This window comes from Dermochelys coriacea, chromosome 20 (genome assembly GCF_009764565.3).
Source record: "Dermochelys coriacea isolate rDerCor1 chromosome 20, rDerCor1.pri.v4, whole genome shotgun sequence".
NCBI lineage: Eukaryota > Metazoa > Chordata > Testudines > Dermochelyidae > Dermochelys > Dermochelys coriacea.
Genome location: NC_050087.2, coordinates 18,967,088 through 18,984,760, shown reverse-complemented (window position 1 = coordinate 18,984,760; position 17,673 = coordinate 18,967,088).

Here is a 17,673-nt window from a genome sequence, read left to right as displayed (position 1 = left end):
TTTCTGCCTACAGGTATTTGTTGTGTACAGGGACTGTAAGCCATAGGTCTCTGCTCTGCAGACTGTTCTTATCCCTTTGCAGGATGAGCTGGAATGCTGCTGCTCATGCAAAGCAGATGTCCTTGGGGCTGCTGTTTTTTTGAGGGGTTGTCTTGCCTCTGCTTCTTGGAACTTGCATTTCCGTGCTGGTGAAGGAGAGAAGGTCACCTTTCATGTTTGCCAACCAATTTACCCTGAAATGCAGCTTTCTGTCTCTCTTGGGATGCCTGGGTTCTGCTGGGGCTGAATTTCTCGGCACCATCACAAGAAGGACTAAGGAGTTGCTTTCTCAGCATCTGTCAGCTAGTGGCAGGGAACTGAGGGAGTAGGTGTCAAATCCAGTTCCTCCTCTCCCTGACCACAGCTCAGCTGGTATTGACAGTTATGCTCCGATGAAGTGAGCTGTAGCTCACGAAATCTTATGCTCTAATAAATTTGTTAGTCTCGTAAGGTGCCACAAGTACTCCTTTTCTTTTTGCGAATACAGACTAACACAGCTGCTACTCTGAAATCTGTCCCTCTAGTGTGGACAGAGCCACCTAAGTTCAACACCCTTTGGCCTTGGCTTTTTGAGTTGGCTTTTTGAGAACAGTGGGCCGCTAATGGAGTTTCAAGAGGGAGTTGGGAGGGAAGTAGGAAGGGGTGAGGTACACTTGCCATTCTTAAAACCTTTAGGCTAAACTATAATCAAAACTTCTTGATTTAAACAAAAATGCTGTCATTAACCTAGGTAGCTGTAGAGAGAAAATGCAGGCAGAAGCCCAGCAGCAGAATGGGAAGCTATCCTGTTTATTGAATTCAGTGTAGCATATATGATTACCTGTCTTGTGGGTGGGTGGCATATGTGTGCATTGGGTGCAAGGAGCTCCCTGGCCCTCGGACGGGTACGGGTTTGGAGGCCAGGGTGGCGGAACTGGAGGAGCTAAGGGAGACAGGTTTTTTCTGGGACACTGTAGATTTGTCCCCACCTCTGGTCAGACAACCTCTGCGCTGTTAAGGAGGATGAAAGGCCAGAGAAGGGAGAGCAGTCAATGCAAACAGAGGGAAACGCTTCCCATAATTGGGTCCCTCCTTCCAGATGATGTTGGGGTGGTCCTCTTGCACTGAGGTTACCTCTCCAGGGAGGAACTTCAGTCATTAGGAAAGGGCAAGTGTTAGTAATGGGAGATTCGATCATTAGAAACATAGATAGCTGGGTTTGTGATGGCCGGGAGAAATGTATGGTGACTTGCCTGCCTGGTGCGAAGGTTGCAGATCTCTGGAGGCATCTAGATAGACTTATGTGTAGTGCTGCGGAGGAGCCAGTGGTCGTGGTACATGTAGGTACCAATGACATAGGGAAGGGTAGTAGAGATGTCCTAGAGGCCAAATTTAGGCTGCTAGGAAAGAGACTGAAATCCAGGACCTCTATGGTGGCATTCTCAGAAATTGTGAGCAGCAAGAGGCCAACACCTAGATCTCTCATGAAAAGTCACTGAGCTGTGAAGATGAGACTCTGGGACTGGAGCACCTTTGGATGATTGGTCACCAGTAGGTCTCTGGCATCTGTCTAGGCCTGGCCAGATTGCTGGCCTGGTGAGTTGTTGCTCATGGTCTGGTCCTGCCCCTGCAGGGTGAACCTGGGGTGGTTGATGTTGCAAATTAGCTCTGGACCATGACTGGCATGGCAAGTGGTTTTGGATAGTCCTGCATCAGCCTGTGCTGAGGAAGGAGGTGCTCAAATCCCACAGTGATAAGGATAGCTAGCGAGCTAGATTACAGGTAGTGATGGGAGATGAAAATTAAAACTTACACAGGAGAGTAAATCCCTAGTGTGAACATGCAAGGCAGCAGCCAGGGCCCATCAGTGGAAGTAATGGCTCCATCCTTTGGTCATTAGGGAGCCTAACAAATTAAAACCAGCAGAGTTACAACAGCACAAGATGAGTAAGGCAGCGGTGACTCAGGCTCACAGAATCCTGACTGTGATTCTAATGTTGTAATTTCACTGACAAATATATTTTATGTTTTCATGGCATGTACCACTCCTCCCTCCCAGATTCAGTCATCTGCCATCGCATGGGAATTCAGCAACACCCAGGATGAGGCAGTTTTACCAACCTTGGATCAGCAGGCAGAGCTAGGAGAAAAATACTATAGTATTACTTATTTTTATGGAATCTTCCTCCTTGGTGCTGGGAGAATGGAGGCTTTGCTCAGGGCAGCAGCTAATAATCATTCTTTGCATTTCTACATTGCATGTTAGCTAAGGAGTTGGATCGCTTTACAGATGTGTAAAGAACCCCCAGCGCCTCTGTGTGAGAAGTAAGAATTATTACCCCTTATACTGAAACACAGAGGTGTGAAGCAAGTCAATGGCAGAGCAAGGACTAGACCTGAGGTGGCCTGACTCCCATATTGGCATGCCAGCAACTACCATGCCTCTCTCAATAGCATGGTGTACTTCTCTAGTCAGAAAAGCCTGTCTCCAAATCAGCCCATCCCCTCATGTTAGGAAAAAAGAAAAGGAGTACTTGTGGCACCTTAGAGACTAACAAACTTATTTGAGCATAAGCTTTCGTGAGCTACAGCTCACTGCATGCATCCGATGAAGTGAGCTGTAGCTCACGAAAACTTATGCTCAATAAATTTGTAGTCTCTAAGGTGCCACAAGTACTTTTCTTTTGTGAATACAGACTACACGGCTGCTACTCTGAAACCTGTCCTCATGTTAGGGAATTTCATAACTATAGTGGCCATTCAGTAGTTGTTCCAGCCAAGCAATGATGCATATAACTGCACCATGCATTACACTAGTGTACATTAGCTATAATTGGTACTCCTGGAGGAATTCTGTGCCACTGCAGATTTCTTTGCTTCCCCACAGAAAAATGACTTTGACAGGATGCAAAGGGACACTGCAAGAGCAGTCACACACCACTTCCTAGCTCCGCAGGTACATTGTTTCAGGCACTCTGAGCAGCTGGGGGAGAGGTGAATCACCACTGGGCTAGGGACACCCCAGCCATTGGCTCCTACCCTGAGCCGGAATCAGCTGCTAATTCTGGCTGGGCTGAAGTAGGAGAGGACGGGACTTCCTCTTCCCTGTAAGGAGTGGCTGGGCTGTGTCAGACCCACCCCCAGAAACCTCCCCCAGCTCCAGGAAGCTCAGCATCCACCCCTGCTTCCTGCCCTCATTACTCCTCATCTGCATGGGGAGGGGTCACTGTATGGGGAGCTGCTCCCCCATCCACCCAAGCTCTGGATCTGCATCTGGACCTCCCACACACAAAAGCTTATGCTCAAATCAATTTGTTAGTCTCTATGGTGCCACAAGGACTCCTTTTCTTTTGCGGATACAGACTAACACAGCTGCTACTCTGAACCTGACTACTATTTATACTCATATTAGCACTCACTGAGCTGAGTGAAGTACACGTACAAGGGCTGGGAATAAACACCCTAGCCCATAGCCTCTCTCTCTCCTGTCCAAGCTTGTTCTACTGTGAATAAGTTATGCAGAATCACTGGTCCAGAAACAGAAAAGAGAACAAACATGACAATGACTGTGCAGTCAGATAGTGAGAGCCCTTAGATGGCAGGTAGGAGACCCAGAATCCAGTATCCCATGCCAATGACTTTTTCTTAATTATTTATCCACAGAGATCAGCTTCAACAGGAGGGACTGAGGGAACCCCACATTCCAATTCCCATAACCCACAGTTAGAGCACTCACCTAAGTAGTGCCAGATGGCAGTGTAAATCCCTTCTCCCAGTGTGGGAGAGGGGGACATGAACCACACCCCAGGTGAGTATCCTAACCCCCAGACTAAAAGTTTTGAGGGGTCCCTCTGCAGTGCACAATTTGTAATGAAAGAGGGTGCCAAGGCCCAAGCAATTTTTTTACATTCATAACTGATGCAGCAAGCCCAGAGGTGGTAGGGCTATCAACTGTCAAGCCTAGAAGTGCCAGGGCTCAACCCTGGCAAGCCCTAGCACAAATTAAGCACTGGTCCTCTGCTTCCTGCACTCCACCAGCCCATCTGGTCCTGCTCTCATCTCTGCACCCCTGCTCCTACATGCAGGCCTGTGTTTGCATGGGACAGAGCCCCCCACTAAATTTCTATTGTGCATGTGCTAGCCCACCCTTCCCTGCCTCTGCCAAACTTTGGGACACAGCTTAGCACCTCCCATTGGCTACTTCAGCAGAGGAACTATCCCCCATGTTAACTTTTGTGGATCACAGTCTGAAACAGGGTGGCACCCACCAGTCAGGTGGGTCTCCACCTCCCTCAGTCTGTGGTGACCCCATCAACAGTTTCAGTGACTCAGCTCTCCAGCCAAGTGCCACACAGTCTGTAGATATCGCAAACAAAACAAACACCTTCCAGGTTAGACAGTCCAATCACAAGGCCTCTCAGTCTTTAAGCAGTTCCACAGTCAAGGTCTGGCACTTCTAGGCTTGGTAGTATCAAGCCATATCCCCAGGGGTTCCACCTTGGAAGCAATGATTTCACCCTCTCCGGGTCCTTCTGGTCCCAGACACATGCTACTGTGCCCTTTAACTGCTCACTGTGCTGCTATGATTCCATGGGCCACTTCCTCAACTCTTCACCCTTACTGGTACTCCAGTGGTCTGGTACTCAGTGCCAGCAGCCAGCAAGAGCTCCTTCTTGCAGCCCCAGTCCCTGATACCAACTGCTGTCTCCATCCACCCCGCCCCAGAAACATCAGCCACACTCCTCTACCCCCCAAGTAGCAACTACCTGATCTGCCACAGCTTCTTTTATATGGCCCTTTTGGGCCCTGATTGGCTGCTTCCCCTGCAGCCATTCTAGGCCACTTGAAGGACCTCTCTACTGCTCCTTTCTGGGACAGAGTGTGTGTAGTACCCCAAGGCCTCCAGCTGGGGGGCCTCTGGGCCTCATACACCCTGTCACAGTCTGACACCCATCTCTCCCCATTCATTGCACAGGGAGTCTAGGCACCCAAATCAGGCTTTGTGAAACCCCAGTGATTTTCTGTCTGCAGTGTAGCTGTATTGATATGTAGTGACATAGGCCTCAGTGTCATGATATTACCTCACCCACCTTGTCTCAGTGATTTTCTAGGTACCTAAAAGTTAGGCATGGTGACACTGCCTATCACACTGCCTAAGCATCTTTGTGAATGTAGCCCTCTGTGCCTACAACCTACTGCATGCTCACGCAGACAGGTGGCCGTGTGGCTCGAGCACAGGCTGGGACTTAGGAGACCTGCGTTCTACTCCCAGCTCTACCACTGAGTCACCGAGTAACCTTGGTCAAGTCACTTCACCTCTTTGTATCTCATGTTCACCATTTGTAAAATGGGGAATGATAATCATATGTATTCATGTTTGCAAAGTAGTTCCAATAAAAGGTGTGCTATAAGAAGTATGATGTATTATGCACACTATATACCAGAGGTGGGCAAACTTTTTGGCCCAAGAGCCACATCGGTGTTGCAAAATGGTATGGAGGGCCGGGTAGGGAAGGCTGTGCCTCCCCAAACAGCCTGGCCCCCGCCCCCATCCACCCCCTCCCACTTCCTACCCCATGACTGACCCCCTCAGAGTTCCCGACCCATCCAACCCCCCCTGCTCCTTGTCCCCTGACTGCCCTCTCCCAGGACCCCACACCCTATCCAACCCCCCTGCTCCCTGTTCCCCTGACTTCCCCAACCCCTATCCACACCCCCACCCCCTGACAGGCCCCCCGGGACTCCCATGCCAATCAAACCTCCCTGCTCCCTGTCCCCTGACTGCCCCCTGGGACCCCCATCCCTAACTGCCCCCCCTGAACCACACCCCCATCCAACCCCCCGTTCCCTGTCTCCTGACCACCCCCCCCCCGAACCTCTGACCCCATCCAACCGTTCCCCTGTCCCCTGACTGCCCCCCAGGGGCCTCCCTGCCCATTATCCAACCCCCTTACCCTTACCCTGCTGCTCAGAGCAGCAGGACAGGCTTGTTGGAAAGCCTGGGAGGTGGGCAGGTGCAAGCTGTGCTACCCGCGCAGTGGCATTACTATAGGAGAGGGGGGACATGGGGGCGGGGCCGGGGACTAACCTCCCTGGCTGGGAGCTCAGGGGCCCAGCAGGATGGTCCAGTGGGCCGGATGTGGCCCGCGGGCCATAGTTTGCCCACCCCTGCTATATACAGATAATGTATATGTACAGTACATTTGTACGCATTTGTGCAGCATAACCCTATTTCCAACACAAGTCCTGATCTCCCTGTATTTACACCAGCATCAATCAGGAGTAAACCTATTGAAGTTAATGTAAATATACTGATGTAAAACCAGTGCAAGTGAGAAGGGGAGCAAACGAAGAATATGGACACAGAACATGCTGTAGATGGCCGAAATTTATACACTCCCTGGGGATTGACTTTAGTCATAATCCCAATAATTGAACAGAAATCTCAGTTGAAGCTTTCTCCCTATTGGGGACTGGTCCTAGGCTTTCCTGAAGGACCTCCCCCGTCCCAGTGTGTGTTCAGAGGGGCAATCTAGACACTCCTATTCTGGATGGAGCTAGCAAGATCTACCTGCCAATATCTGAGGTTGTGTGGTGCTGAGAGCCTCAAACTATATTAGTATTGACGACTACGAATCCTCACCGGGACAAAACCGGGAGGACAATGCCACCGAAACATTGTCAAACTAACTATTTGAACCCAAGTTCTTCTCTGCAGCTTGATCACCTTAAAATATTCCCAGTAACCAGCAGCCAATACAAATGATCAATGCATGGGGAGGGTCTGCTCCTGTCGTCCCTGACCCCACCACGCTGGAGTGAACTGCCACCTGAGTTTGTGACGAGCCCGCTTTTCACCTGCTTTGTGGTGAACTGGATGCTCCATAGGAAACTCTGCAGCCATCTCAACTGATTCTTTAATGGGAGGATGGAGATGGGTGGCAATCTTCTGTGGTAAAGGAAATAAATTGCTGTCTGGAGGCAGACACGGATTCTGGCTCTTTGAGAGAGCATGTTACCTGGTCCATCTCCTGCTAACAACCTTGCCTCCACTGCACAGCTGCCTCTGGCACCTAGGATACTTGGGCCTCCTTTCAAACTACATAAATTTTCATGATGATGTGTTTTTGTATTCAGTGTGGTTTTATTTTTAAATTAGATTATCCTTAAAGAAAAATACATGTCAGTCGTATTTACTCTGCATCTTCAGGCAGGTTCTAGCAACGGACCTTACCCTGACTTAGCAGAGGATCCTGCATTCCTATGCAGAGTCCCAGAACCTTCCATCTATTGCACCATTACAATACAACACTAGGCCCTGATCCTGCAAAGACTTACACATGCTTAGCTCTATACACTGGAAGGAGTCTCACTGAAATCAACAGGGTGACTACCCCCAGCGTTCAAAGTTAAGCACACATGTAACTCTTTTCGGGGGGGTCCTTCTTTTATACAGCATCTTTCCTACAAGTTGTGGATCAGATCCTGGCTCTCACTTAGACCATTTTAAATCCTGAGTAGTACAGTAAGTGAAGGCAGAATCTGGTTCATCAGCATGGTGCATGGGTCACTTGCTGGAGGATTCTCTGCACCTTGAAGTCTTTAAACCACGATTTGAGGACTTCAGTAGCTCAGACATAAGTTAGAGGTTTGTTACAGGAGTTGGCGGGTGAGATTCCGTGGCCTGCGTTGTGCAGGAGGTCAGACTAGACGATAATAATGGTCCCTTCTGATCTTAAAGTCTATGATTCTATGTTTACAGTTGAAAGGATTTCACCAAGCTGGAGCTAATTTTCCCATGTCAAAGGGCTGAGTGTTTATGATCCCATAGCTGTCAATACTAGTCAGTGGGACCTGGGAATAGTGAGTGATGTGATATAGTTCAAGCACCATGGAGGAAGAATCATATTTTTCCACCTTTTAGTAAAAATTATTAATAAACCAGCTTTTCTCATTCAAAAGATGTCTGTGGGGGAAAGGAGCAGGATTAAAAGATGACAAGAAATTAAATTGTATTGTGAACGTTCTTGCTGATGCAGCCAAGGGAAAGCTGTCTGCAGCCCTCTGACAAATCGCCCCACACATTTCTATAGGAAATGGACGAGGGCATAATTAGCAAGTGAATTCTCTCCTGTCAGCAAAAAAGAAAAAGGGAAAGGAAAGTTAATTTTAAAATTCAAGACACAACTTTAGAACCTGATTGGCAAGTGTTTGTGCTGAGAGAGAAGCCATAGAGCCATAAATCTGCACCGATTCATTCCCCACCTCCGAGCCATGCATTATCTCCAGGAATGGCAGTAGTGAGGGCTAGAGCTTCAATAAATGTTTGCACAGTGATGGGATTAGATTAGCTGTCAGCCAGTGATTGCTGCCTTTTGCGATCCAGGGAGATAATATGCTGCACAAAAGTGAGGGGTTCCATCTGGAGAGAGAACTGCACCGTCTCAGAAGGAAATGTAGATTCCCCACAGCTGTTTCTCAGCCCTGGTCTACACTAGGCGTTGAGGTCGAATTTAGCAGCGTTAAATCAATTTAACCCTGCACCCATCCACATGAAGAAGTCCTTTTTTTTTACTTAAAGGGCTCTTAAAATCGATTTCCTTACTCCACCCCCAACAAGGGGATTAGCGCTGAAATTGGTCTTGCTGGGTCGAATTTGGGGTACTGTGGATGCAATTAGACGGTATTGGCCTCCGGGAGCTATCCCAGACTGCTCCATTGTGACCGCTCTGGACAGCACTCTCAACTCAGATGCACTGACCAGGTAGACAGGAAAAGGCCCGCGAACTTTTGAATTTCAATTTCCTGTTTGGCCAGTGTGGCAAGCTGCAGGTGACCATGCAGAGCTCATCAGCAGAGGTGACCATGCAGAGCTCATCAGCAGAAGTGACCATGATGGAGTCTCAGAATCACAAAAGAGCTCCAGCATGGACCGAACGGGAGGTACGGGATCTGATCGCTGTTTGGGGAGAGGAATCCGTGCTATCAGAACTACATTCCAGTTTTTGAAATGCCAGAACATTTGTGAAAATCTCCCAGGGTATGAAGGACAGAGGCCATAACAGGGACCTGAAGCAGTGCTGCGTGAAACTTAAGGAGCTGAGGCAAGCCTACCAAAAAACCAGAGAGGCGAACAGCTGCTCTGGGTCAGAGCCCCAAACATGCCACTTCTATGATGAGCTGCATGCCATTTTAGCGGGTTGAGCCACCACTACCCCAGTCGTGTTGTTTGACTCTTTCAATGGAGATGGAGGCAACACGGGAGCAGGTTTTGGGGATGAGAAAGACGATGATGATGAGGTTGTAGATAGCTCACAGCAAACAAGTGGAAAAAGCAGTTTTCCCGACAACCAGGAACTGTTTCTCACCCTGGACCTGTAGCCAGTACCCCCCGAACCCACCCAAGGCTGCTTCCCGGACCCGCCAGGCGGAGAAGGGACCTCTGGTGAGTGTACCTTTTAAAATACTATACAAGGTTTAAAAGCCAGCATGTTTAATGATTAATTTGCTCTGGCATTCGTGGCTCTCCTGGATATACTCCCAAAGCCTTTGCAAAAGGTTTCTGGGGAGGGCAGCCTTATTCCATCCACCATGGTAGGACACTTTACCACTCCAGGCCAGTAGCACATGGTCAGTAGCACGTACTCATTGTAGAACAAAGCATTGCAGTGTATGTTTGCTGGCGTTCGAACAACATCCGTTCTTTATCTCTCTGTGTTATCCTCAGGAGAGTGATATCATTCATGGTCACCTGGTTGAAATAGGGTGCTTTTCTTAAGGGGACATTCAGAGGTGCCTGTTCCTGCTGGGCTGTTTGCCTATGGCTGAACAAAAATGTTCCCCACTGTTAGCCACGTGGTGGGGGGAGGCAAAATGTGACCTTGTAATGAAAGCACATGTGCTATGTATGTAATGTTAACAGCAAGATTTACCGTGAAAGAGTGTACCCATTGTTCTATAAAATGTGTCTTTTTAAATACCACTGTTCCTTTTTTTTTCTCCACCAGCTGCATGTGTTTCAAGGATCACAGGATCTTCTCCTTCCCAGAGGCTAGCAAAGATTAGAAGGTGAAAAAAAACGCACTCGTGATGAAATGTTCTCTGAGCTCATGCTGTCCTCCCACACTGACAGAGCGCAGACGAATGTGTGGAGGCAGACAATGTCAGAGTGCAGGAAAGCACAAAATGACCGGGAGGAGAGGTGGTGGGCTGAAGAGAGGGCTGAAGCTGAAAGGTGGTGGCAGCATGATGAGAGGAGGCAGGATTCAATGCTGAGGCTGCTGGAGGATCAAACTAATATGCTCCAGCATATGGTTGAGCTGCAGGAAAGGCAGCAGGAGCACAGACCGCCGCTATAGCCCCTGTGTAACCAACTGCCCTCCTCCCCAAGTTCCATAGCCTCCTCACCCAGATGCCCAAAAATGCGGTGGCGGGGCCTCCGGCCACCCAGCCACTCCACCCCAGAAGATTGCCCATGTAACAAAAGGCTGGCATTCAATAAGTTTTAAAGTTTTAAACTTTTAAAGTGCTGTGTGGCCTTGTCCTTCCCTCCTCCACCACTCCTCCTGGGCTACTTTGGTAATTATCCCCCTATTTATGTGATAAATTAATAAAGAATGCATGAATGTGAAGCACCAATGACTTTATTGCCTCTGCAAGCGGCGATCGAAGGGAAGTGGGGAGGGTGGTTAGCTTACAGGGAAGTAGAGTGAACCAAGGGGTGGGGGGGTTTCATCAAGGAGAAACAAACAGAACTTTCACACCATAGCCTGGCCAGTCATGAAACTGGTTTTCAAAGCTTCTCTGATGCGCACCACACCCTCCTGTGCTCTTCTAACCGCCCTGGTGTCTGGCTGTGCGTAACCAGCAGCCAGGCAATTTGCCTCAACCTCCCATCCCGCCATAAACGTCTCCTCCTTACTCTCAAAGATATTGTGGAGTGCACAGCAATCAGTAATAACAGTGGGAATATTGACAGGTTTCAGAGTAGCAGCCGTGTTAGTCTGTATTCGCAAAAAGAAAAGGAGTACTTGTGGCACCTTAGAGACTAACAAATTTATTAGAGCATAAGCTTTCGTGAGCTCACGAAAGCTTATGCTCTAATAAATTTGTTAGTCTCTAAGATGCCACAAGTACTCCTTTTCTTTTAGTGGGAATATTGGTTTCGCTGAGGTTTAACCGAGTCAGTAAACTGCGCCAGCACGCTTTTAAATGTCCAAATGCACATTCTACCACCATTCTGCACTTGCTCAGCCTGAACAGCTCCTGACTACTCTCCAGGCTGCCTATGTATGGCTTCATGAGCCATGGCATTAAGGGGTAGGCTGGGTCCCCAAGGGTAACTATAGGCATTTCAACATCCCCAACCATTATTTTCTGGTCTGGGAAGAAAGTCCCTTCCTGCAGCTTTTGAAACAGACCAGAGTTCCTGAAGATGCAAGCGTCATGTACCTTTCCCGGCCATCCCACCTTGATGTTGGTGAAATGTCCCTTGTGATCCACCAGTGCTTGCAGCACTATTGAAAAGTACCCCTTGCGGTTTATGTACTCACTGGCTTGGTGCTCCGGTGCCAAGATACAGATATGGGTTCCGTCTATGACCCCACCACAGTTAGGGAATCCCATTGCAGCAAAGCCATCCACTATGACCTGCACTTTTCCCAGGGTCACCACCCTTGATATCAGCAGATCTTTGATTGCATTGGCTATTTGCATCACAGCAGCCCCCACAGTAGATTTGCCCACTCCAAATTGATTCCCGACTGACTGGTAGCTGTCTGGCATTGCAAGCTTCCACAGGGCTATTGCCACTCGCTTCTCAACTGTGAGGGCTGCTCTCAACTGTGAGGGCTTCTTGCGCCTCAGGGCAGGGGAAAGCAAGTCACAAAGTTCCATGAAAGTGCCCTTACGCATGCGAAAGTTTTGCAGCCACTGGGAATCGTCCCAGACCTGCAACACTATGTGGTCCCACCAGTCTGTGCTTGTTTCCCGGGCCCAGAATCGGCGTTCCACTGCATGAGCCTGCCCCATTAGCAACATGTTACCCACATTGCCAGGGCACGTGCTTTGAGAGAAGTCTGTGTCCATGTCCTCATCACTCTTGTAACCACGCTGACGTCGCCTACTCGCCCGGTTTCGCTTTGCCAGATTCTGGTGCTGCATATACTGCTGGATAATGCGTCTGGTGTTTAATGTGCTCCTAATTGCCAAAGTGATCTGAGCGGGCTCCATGCTTGCTGTGGTATGGCGTCTGCACAGAAAAAAGGTGAGGAACAATTGTCTGCTGTTGCCCTGATGGAGGGAGGGGCGACTGACGACATGGCTTACAGGGAATTAAAATCAACAAAGGGGGTGGCTTTGTGAGAAACTGAATGGCCGTCTCAAGGATAGAACTCAAAACCTCAAGGATAGAACTCAAAACAGGGTTTAGCAGGCCATTGATTTCACAGAGGAAGGGAGGAGAAAATGAATACAAAACAAATCTGGTCTATTTCTTGTTTTGAGCCACTTCATCTATCTTTATACATCTTGCTGGCAGCAGACTGTGCAGTACAACTGCTAGCCATTGTCATCTCCTGGGTGCTTGGCAGAAGACAGTGCAGTATGACTACTGGCCATCATCTTCTGCTAGCTACAGATTAAAAGACAGTGCACTGCTGGTAGGACTCAATCTCCATGAGACAAAACAAGGGAAATGACCTGGCTGAGTCACTCCCATGTTTGCCCAAGTGCCCGGTTAAAACAGCACCCAGGACTACGTCGACAATGGCTACCAGTTATACTGCACTGTCTGCTGCCAAAAGGCAATAAACTGCTGCTGTGTAGCAATGCAGTACCATGTCTGCCAGCACCCAGAAGACATATGGTGACGGTTAGCTGAGCGGGCTCCATGCTTGGGTAACTCAAGAAAAAAGGCGCAAAACGATTGTCTGCCCTTGCTTTTATGGAGGGAGGGAGGGAATGGGGGCCTGACGATATGTACCCAGAACCACCCGTGACAATGTTTTAGCCCCATCAGGCACTGGGATTTCTACCCAGAATTCAAATGGGTGATGGAGACTGCAGGAACTGTGAGATAGCTACCCACAGTGCAAAGCTCCGGAAGTCAACGGTTGCCTCGGTCCTGTGGACACACTCCGCTGACTGCATGCACTTAGAGCATGTGTGGGGACACTCACAATCAACTGTATAAAACACTTTCTACAAAACCAACTTCTATAAATTGGACCTAATTTCGTAGTGTAGACATACCCTCAGAGAGTTTTCATACTCTCTCTCTCTCTCTGTGTGTGTGAGTGAATGTGTTGGGTGTGTGATCACCGCCCCTGCTAGAAGGAGTACGTGGAGCTGTTCAAGTGTCTGCTGTGACTGTTGTACACTTGTGGCTGTCCTATTAGTACTACAGAAGCTTGAATGTTTCATGGATAGCAGCTCATTTTCTAAAAGGAGCCTGATCTTACTGATGCTGATGCAAAAGCAGCAACAGTGTGCACAGACCTAGGTCCAGGGTAATGCAGCTTTATGTAAAATGTGTACAAAACTGTCCTGATGTTACATTACAAAACTACATCTTTGGGATGAACTGCAAATGATTTTTCATTAATGTATAATTTCTATTGTGTGCTGTATGTGTTTGTGTGTATGCCACGCACATGCTCAGGTAGGAGTGGTGAGATCATTTGGTGGGTGAAATACAGTTGTTTTTTGGCAGCGGGGTACTGGATTTTGTGTGCGAGATAGCTTTTATGTTTGGTGGTTACCTTTCTTTTCCCTGCAACCCCAAGGAGCACTTTACATACACACAAACTCATGTACATTTCATATATGTGTCTGAACAATTCAACACACAGTTGCATATTAGGAATTACTAAAGGGTTGCTGGGTGATTGAAATAGGCAGTAGCCATGAGATTGTCTCTAGTAAGAAGTGTCATATTAGCATAATGTTTGGGAACCTCTGCATTAGAATAACACATAGTCTAAGTGCGCTGCGTCTCCCCTAGTGGCTGGGGAATACAGAGGATAACAACCTACTATGGCTACTACTTAATGAAATGACTCCTTTAGCTCAAGTGACAAGGTCTGTTTTACAGTGCTGGAGAGCTCACAGTCAAGCCCTGCTAATGACCAATTTACGCCTGAGGGCATTCTGCGCCAAAAAATTAAAAATTATGCACTAAAAATTAAAAATTTTGCACACAATATTTTAAAATTCTGCAAGTTTTATTTGTCAATAAATAAATGCAGAGGCTCCAGCAAGGCAGTGGGGAGCACAGGCCACTGGCTATATGAAGGTGGGAGATCACCCTGCAGCCTCCTCACCCCCAGGACACAGACTCGGTGAGGCTGCACCTGACCCTAACACAGCACAAGGCCTGGGCTTGCCCCAGAAACATCCTGGGGCCCTGCCCCTCTGCTCCAGGTGCATCAGGTGTGGGGGCAGGCAGGCTCAACCAGGCAGGATCCAAGTGTGGAAGGACTCAGTGTGTGGGGATCCAGGTGTGGGACAATCTGGGTGCAGGCAGCTCAGTGGGGAGTCTAGGTGTGGAGTGATCTGGATGCACAAAGGCTCGTTGTGGGGGTTCCAGCTGCAGAGGTAATGGGACTCTGCAGGGTCTTCCAGTCAAGGTGAAAGTGGTTGGGGCTCAGAGAGGAGTCCAGGTGTGGGGGTCTCAACAGGGGGGTCTGGGTTCTGGGGTCTCAGGCTCATCAGGGTGGGAGTTTGAGTGCAGGGACCTTAGTGGGGGGTGGTCTGGCTGCAGGTGTGGAAGTCCAGAGGGTCTGGGTCTGTGTGCAGAGAGGTTCTAGATGCTGGGGTTGAGGTTTAATGGGATGAGGTTCAGGTAGGGATGGCTAGAGGGGTGCTGGGTGAGGGTCAGGCTTGGCAGGGTTCACTTCATCAGATGCATGTAGTGGAAAATACAGTGGGGAGATTTTATATACACAGAGAACATGAAACAATGGGCGTTACTATACACACTGAAACGAGAGTGATCAAGTAAGGTGAGCTATTACCAGTAGGAGAGAGGAGGGAAAAAAAACAACAAAAAACCTTTTGTAGTGATAATCAAGGTGGGCCATTTCCAGCAGTTCACAAGAACGTGTGAGGAACTGGGGGGTCGGGGGGATAAATGTTGGGAAATAGTTTTACTTTGTGTAATGACACATCCACTCCCAGTCTTTATTCAAGCCTAAGTTAATGGTGTCCAGTTTGCAAATTAATTCCAGTGCAGCAGTATCTCATTGGAGTCTGTTTCTGAAGTTTTTTTTGTTGAAGAATTGCCACTTTTAGGTCTGTAATTGAGTGACCAGAGAGGTTGAAGTGTAGCTGCAGTAGCATGAGCAGCAGTGGCACTGCTTAGCTGCACCGAGCACAAACCTGCCTGAAGACTGTGCCTATGTACTCAGCATGGCTAAGCAGGCCCACCGACAGTGAGGGGGGGGAAAGGGGACAATTGTTCGGCGGGGGGGCAGGCAATTTAAAAGGACCTGGGTGGGCCCCAGGGCCTGCTCTGCAGAAGTGGACCCTTCCCAGCGCCAGGCAAGTAGGGCTGGGAGGGGCCCCGGGGGTTGGGACTGTTCTGTGCTCCCAAGCTTCGGCTAATCTATTCCTAGGACTGTGCTCAGAGGGGGGATCCCAGCTCTGCGCTGGCTTAGGAGGGCTAGTGAGTGCGGCAGGGGGCCAGGGCATGGGGGAGTGGGTCTCTGGAGGGTGCTAGGCAGTGGAGGATGTTTGTGTGTCGGCATGCTAGGCAGTTTGGGGGCGTGCTGGGCAGTGGGGTGGCCTATGTGGAGTGCTGTGTAGTTGTAGTGGTGGGGCTGTGGAGGAGGACACTGGGTAGTTCAGGGTGCGGGAGATCTGTGGGTTGGGGTGCTGGGCAGTTGTGGTGGGGCTCTGGGTGTGCGGGGTGCTCAGCATAATGGGTCTGGGGGAGGCTGGGCATAGGGAGTTGGGGAATGTTGTGGGGGGGGGCATGGCATGGCATGGCATGGGCCCGCCCCAGAGGGGAAGGGACACGCTGGCAGCATAGGACTGGGTGGACTAATGTGTGTCTGGCGGCTGCCGGTTTGTAAACAGTGCTCTCACACTGGGTTGGGCAGAGTGGGGCCACCCCCTCCATACCATGCCCCATTGCCCCTGGCCAGCCCCTCACTCCAGGTACTTACCTCCCCACACCATACTCCATTGCCCCCATGGGGGCCCACAAATATGTTTGGCACCAGGCTCACAAGGTTAATCCAGCCCTGGCTCGAAGGTCACCGGGTGGGCAGGTTCCTTTCTAGCCATGGTGCCAGTGCTTGTGAAACTGCATCTTCACTACCATTGAGGTGGCGTGAGCATGTGTTCAGGGGCTTGGCATCACACAGCCAGCAATTTTGTGTAAGCTCACTTATAGGGGCCCAATCTGGTAGAGGAGCTCAGACCTTGCCTACCAGATCAAGTCCTACAGGTGAGTTAGGCAGAGGAATGTCTATTTGTCCCCCAGTTCATACATCGCTCTGGGGCATAGGTATACGGATGCCTTTTGTGGTCTGAGGCAGAACCACAGGCATGGAGGGAGCTTTTAGTGGAAAATCTAGATGCTGAGTGATTTTTCGGTGTCTCAGCGAAGGTTTTGTGAATCCTAGTGGGGTCTGGTTCTAAAGTGGCAGTCAAGTGCCTAAGTCCTCTTGTAAATCTAGCTGTGGAGTGCTTGTTTGGAGTGTGTACAAGGGCACAGAAAAGAGGAGGTGGCTTGTCCCACTCTGCAGGAATTCTACCATATTAGATGTTCACAATGGAACATCTCACATTTTCCTCTAATGCAACATTTTAAAAATGTTCCCCTATGATCCCAGAAAATGGGTGTGTGACTCCTCATGAGGAATTGCCTGTACCTGGGAAATGACCCCAGGCCAAGGAATAAACCCTCTGTGTAGTTTGCTTCCTCTATTTGTCAGATGGGGTCAGAGACTCACTGTTTACTTCCTCTCTCCTTTTTCTATTACTGCCCTCATAATCTTGCTTCCCCCTCCTCTTTCCTAGCACAAAGCTTTTCCAAACAAGTAGTCCCTAGGGTCTGTTTCTGGAAGTGTTTTAAGGGGTCACTTTCTGTCTCTGGAAAGATCATGTATAAAATTAGAATGTTAAAATAAGCTCATCAGGACAGATTTTCATGAAGCTTTCATGGGATGGAAGTAAGCAAGAGCTAGTAAGCAAGGGAAAACCATTTTAGTAACTTATTTTTAACTCCATAAATTCTAGTTATGCTCATGTGCCAGTGACACTGGAAAAATCTAATCTACTCTGCGCAAAATGGACAGAATTCATCTAGGTACCTTCTTTTGCCATTAAAAACAGCACTGGGAAAACTACACTTATTTCTGCAATTGTACAGCCCTACAAACGCTTAAGGAAACACTAGGGTTTTTTCCTGTTCCTTGTGCTCACTACAGAATTTTATTGTGTTAGAATACAGCTACAGAGAGTGGAGTTAGTTAAAATATTGGCAGGTTTCAGAGTGGTAGCCGTGTTAATCTATATCAGCAAAAATAACGAGGAGTCCTTGTGGCACCTTAGAGACTAACAAATTTATTTGGGCATAAGCTTTCCAGGACTTTCAGGTGGGTTTTAGGCCACAAAAGCTTATGCCCAAATAAATTTGTTAGTCTCTAA